Here is a 6,078-nt window from a genome sequence, read left to right on the forward strand (position 1 = left end):
AATCAACAAGGAGACAGACACTTTAAACAACACACTAGATCAAATAGATTTAATTGATATCTTCAGAGCATTTAATTCCAAAGAAGTGAATATACATACTTTTCAAGTGCATAGGGAATGTTTTCTAGGATAAACCACACCCTAAGACACAGAACAAGTCTCAGTAAATGTAAGAAGATTGAAATTATATCAAGTGTCATCTCTGACCACAATCTATGGAACTAGAAATCAACCACAAGAACACTGAAAAACATTCAAAGACATGGAAGCTAAATAACATGTTTTGAAACTATGAATGGGTCAACAACAAGATCAAAGAAGAAATCAAAAGATACCTTGAAACAAATGATAATGAGGACACAACACTCCTAAATCTGTGGGACACTGAGAAAGCAGTCCTAAAAGGGAAGTTCATAGCATTACAAACCTATCTCAAGAAACAAGAAAAAGTTCAAATACACAATCTAACTTCACACTTAAAGAAACTTGAAAAAGAACAACAAACAAAACTCAAAGTGAGTAGAAGGAAGAAAATAATACAGACCAGAAAAGAAATAAACAACATAGAGTCTAAAAAAAGATACAAAAGATCAATGAATCCAAGAGCTGGTTCTTTGGAAAGATAAACAAGATTGACAAACATTTAACCAGACTCATAAAAAAATGAGTGAGAAGGAGAGAGAGAAAGGATCTAAATAAATAAAATAAGAAATGAAAGAGGAGAAATAACAATTGACACCCCCCAAAAATACAAAGGATTGTAAGAAAATCTTATGAACAATTATATGCCAACAAACTGGACAACCTGGATGAAATGGGTAAATTACTAGAAACATACAATCTTCTAAAACTAAATCAGGAAGAATCAGAGAGTCTGAATAGATGGATTACACCTAGTGAAATTGAAGCAGCAATCAAAAGAACTCCCAAAAAACAAAAGCCCTGGACTGAATGGCTTCACAGGTGAATTTTACCAAACACTCTGAGAACAATTAACACCTTTTCTTCTCAACTATTTCAAAAATTCAACAGGAAGGAAGACTCCCAAGCTCATTTTATGAGGCCAGAATTATCCTAATTCCAAAACCAGATAAAGACTCTACAAAAAAAGAAAAGAATGAGCCAATACCACTGATGAACATGGATGGTAAAATTCTCAACAAAATATTAGTACACAAATACAGCAATACATCAAAAAGATCATACACCACGATCAAGTGGGATTTATTCTAGGAATGTAAGGCTGGTACAACATGCTCAATCAATGAATATGATACACCACATAAACAAAATGAAGGATAGAAACCACATGATCATATGACGAAAAGGCATTTGATAAATCCAGCACCCATTTATGATAAAAACTCTAAGCACAGTGGGAATAAAGGGAACATATGTAATCATAATACAGTCTGTATATGACAAACGCACTGCAAACATCATACTTAATGGGCAAAAACTACAAGCATTGCCCTTAAGATCATGAACAAGAACAAGACAGGGACATCCGCTTTCATCTTATTCAACATAGTACTGGAAGTCCTAGCCACAGCAATCAGACAAGAAGAAGAAATAAAAGGCATCAAAATTGGAAAGGAAGAAGTAAAACTGTCTTTATTTGCAGATGACGTAATAGTGTACATAGAGAACCCTAAAGATTCCACCAAGAAACTACTAGAACTGATAAATGAATTCAGCAAAGTAGTGGGATACAAAATTAATATCCAGAAAGCCAGTTGCACTTTTATTTGCCAATAATGAACTATGGGAAGGAGAAATTAAGAAAGCAATCCCATTCACAATTACTTCACAAAGAATAAAATACCTAGGAATACATCTAACTAAAGAGGTAAAAGGTATATACTCAGAAAATTATAAGACACTGAAGAAAGAAATAAACGATACAATAACTAGAACTACATACCTTGTTCATGGATAGGAGGAATTAGCATAATTAAAATGTCTATGCCACCAAAAGTATCTATAGATTCAACACAATTCCTATCAGGATTCTAATGAAATATTTCACAGAACTACAAGAAATATTTCAAAAATTTATATGGAACCACAAAAGGCTTCACATAACAACAGTGATTTTGAGAAAGAGCAAAGTTGAAGGAATCACGCTACCTGATAACAAACAATAATATAAAGCCACAGTAATTGAAACAGCATAGAACTGGCATAAAAAAAGACATAGAACAAAGGAACAGAATAAAGAGTCCAGAAATAAACCCACACTTTCACAGTCAATTAATATTCACAAGAGGAAACAAGTACATACAATGGGCTAAAGATAGTTTATTCAATAAATGGTGTTGGGAAAATTGGACAGATATGTGCAGAAAAATGAAACTAGACCACCTTCTTCCAACCACACACAAGAATAAATTAAAAATGGATTAAAGACATAAATGTTACCCCGAAACCATTAAAATCCTAGAAGAAAACATAGGCAATACAATCTTAGACATTGCTCAAAACAATATTTTATCAAATGTATCTCCTCAGACAAGGGAAACAAAAAAATAAGCAAATGGGACTATAACAAACTAAGAAGGGTTTTCATAGCAAAGGAAAACATCTACAAAATAAAAAGACACCCCACTGAATGGGAGAACATATCCACTGATATATCTGATAAGGGGTTAATATCCAAAATTTATAAAGAACTTAGAAAACTCCAAACCAAAAAATAAAAAATCTGATTAAAAAATGGGCCAAGGACCTGAATAGACACTTCTCCAAAGAGGACATACAGATGGCCAATAGATACATGCAAAGATGCTCAACATTACTAATCATCAAAGAAATTAAAATTAAAACCACAATGAGTTATCATCTCACACCAGTCAGAATGGCCATCATTAATAAATCAATAAGTGCTGGCATAGATGTGGAGAAAGAAGAACTCTTTTTCACTGTTGGTGGGAATGCAAATTGGTACAGCCACTGTAGGAAGCACTATGGACATACCTCCAAAAATGAAAACTGGGCCTGCCTTTTGACCCAGTGAACTTGCTTCTGGGAATATATCTGAAGGAACCCAAAATGTTAATTCAAAAGAGCATAGGCAACCTTCTGTTCATTGCAGCGTTATTTAAAATCACCAAGGTATGGAAACAGCCCAAATGTCCATCAGTAGATGAGTGGGTAAAACAACTGTGGGATATTTACACAATGGAATACTACTTAGCTATAAAAAAGAAGAAAATTTTACTCTTTGTGACAGCATTGATGGACCTGGAGAACATTATGTTAAGTGAAATAAGCCAGTCATAGAAAGACAAATACTATATGGTTTCACTCATATGTGGAATCTAATGAACAAACTGAACTAACAAGCAAAACAGAAAGAGAGTCAGAGAGAGTAGGATGACAGCTATGGAGGCAAGGTCTAGGAGGTGGAAGGATTGAGCAAAAAGGAAAAAGAGCTCATGGAGGTGGACAACAGTGTGGTGATTGAGAGAAGGGAGGGAGTATAAGAGGATAATGGTGTTTGAAAAAATATAATAAAAAATTTTTAAAAGAAACACATAGACTTATGACACTTTTTATGTTTTTTTAACCACAAGAATGATTTGTCTATTCAAATTAAATTTAAAATATTTAGTAAAGAATAGCAATTTGTTACAAAGTTAATACTGATTTATGTTTTTTCATTTTCTCAATTTTATGCATTATTTAATGTATATAATAAAACTTTGAAGACATTAGTTGAGTCTTCATCTCACTGTATACTATTTCTTTTTAATAAATGATTATTAGCATTTTCATAGTCTTCATATTTCCAGCAGGAAAGTACATAGAAGAATCAGACTATAAAACTTATCACTTTTCAATTGCAAATGGTTTCACTCTAAATGGTTTGCGAAGGGTGTATAATTTCCTGGTCACTCTTTCTGACTGGCAGAATTTTTATCATCAAAGAATTTTTAATGATAAATAAAAATATACATAGAACACATCTACTTGCACTAATCTTTAAAGGCAGTGAAATTTATAGTTGTGCAGAGAGCCCCATGTTAGGAAATTCTACCTAATTTTTAACTCATCAGTGTATATATGCAGTGTATGAGATTTAAGAAATAATATTTAAGTCATTCTCCCCAAATTCTTTCAGGGGATTTCACTGAAAATAGTAAGAAGTGGTCAATTTCTACTGTCCCTTCTGAGCACACATCCAAACTCCAGACTAGCTACCCCTTCCGCCGTCTCCTCTCGTGAAGTCAACAAGCCAAATGAAGGCACCTGAATTCCCATGCTATGGGGTTGGTTCTACAAAGATTGGAGGAGCCAGCCTTATCTCCTTTTGATAAAAATGAGAAAATCATCTGAAGAAGACTTGAATATCTTCATCATTATTATACCTGTATTTTAACTTCAGAAGTAATATTTCAATGGGTAAAAAAATAATAATCCTATGGCAAAGATGAAGAGAGCTATGAACATTTAGCCATAAACCTTCAAGTTGTTACAACAATTGCAATATAAATATTTTGTTTAGCAAAACAATACTTCCCAGTGTTTCAAAACCACCTTCAAAATCTAGCCTTAGGAGTAGCATTCAGGGATTAAGTAATACATGGCCATCGAGAGCACCATTTGTAAAGGGAGTAGTAACATTTACAGTCATTTTCGAATCAGCTTAAATTTCAGTCTGAACTTGAGCAGCATTGTGCTGACACAACACATTCATAGCAAGAAGGGAGTTTCCTGTTCTTTTTATGAAGCTTTGTAACCTTGGTTTCTAGGACTCCTTGTTTTGGAAAATAAAATCACATCCTGATGATTTCTGTACTAAATAAAACTAATTAAAAATAATAAGGAAATGGACATGCTTTACATCAAGATGTGCAAGTGATCTCTTTGTTTTGTTTTGTTTTGTTTTTAATTCAACTTAAAATCTGACCACACATTATTGTTTTTCTCTAGGAGAATGCAGAAGAAAACAATGAAGTAAAACGCTGTGGCTTGCTGGGTGCTTCTAATAGGTGTTCAGTATAACAAAAACCACACAAACCACATGATTGTAACAATTACTATGGCAACTAACAAAATTGTCAAATTGAAATACCCACTGTCGAGGCTGCCCACACAGAGCTCTTAGATCTGGCATCCACTTCCACTTCAATGTACAGTGTGTAAATTTAGAAGCCCCAGCCATCTTGTAACCACAGTGAAGAAAATTGCCTGCATTAATCATGCTACTTTATTTTCAGTTGACTGTTCCATATGTCAGACAGCTTCTCTTGCAGCCCTCCATTCAAAAGTGAAGGCCAGGGCTTGCTGTGGCAGCACATATACTAAAATTGGAATGACACAGAGCTGAGCATGGCCCCTGTGCAAGGATGACACACAGATTCATGAAGCGTTCCATATTTTTAATAAGCCAGTCAGAGAAAGACAAGTATCATATGATTTCACTCATATCTGGAATTTGATGAACAAATTGAACTAACAAGCAAAATAGAGACAGACTCATAGATAGAAAACAGGATGCCAGCTATGGGGGTGGTGGTTAGTGGGTGGAAGGATTGAGAAAAAAGGAAAAAAGACTCACTGACATGGACAATAGGGTGGTGATTGTGAGGGGGGTGTGGTATAGAGGATTAAATGGTAATAAAAATACAATTAAAAATTATTAAATTTTAAAAAAAGTAAAGACCAAGGAGTTGGCCGCCCAGTCTAGTAAACTGCATGTAAAGCCTGAAGCAAATATGTTACTAAATTAGCAATACCATCCATATGTTTTCTTCCTCCGGGCACTCAGAGCCATGAAAATAAGTTCATTTAAAATAACTCTTCTATCACATAGTGTATCTTTTCCTTCTCTTAAATCAGATCATATTAATCTGTCTGATTCAATTTTCTAAAACCAAGTCTGTCATATGCAAGAGGGCCTTTCCTCAAATAAATGTCACACAAGAAAGCTGATATAAAACTGTAAAAATGGTTTGGTTGGAATGTTCGATTTTATTTTCAGAAACAACAAAACTTCAGGAATTTTTTGACTCCTCATCATGCACCGATGAGGAAAGGCTCAGAATGGAGATCCAGGCCATTTGGGGAAAGCTG

General features: G+C 34.2%; 1 pseudogene; it reads left to right on the forward strand.

Moving 5' to 3' along the window:
- Window positions 1-5,286: 5,286 nt before the first annotated feature.
- Window positions 5,287-5,386, forward strand: LOC114514211 (annotated as a pseudogene).
- Window positions 5,387-6,078: the final 692 nt, after the last annotated feature.

Source organism: Phyllostomus discolor, chromosome 2 (assembly GCF_004126475.2).
Source record: "Phyllostomus discolor isolate MPI-MPIP mPhyDis1 chromosome 2, mPhyDis1.pri.v3, whole genome shotgun sequence".
NCBI classification, from domain to species: domain Eukaryota; kingdom Metazoa; phylum Chordata; class Mammalia; order Chiroptera; family Phyllostomidae; genus Phyllostomus; species Phyllostomus discolor.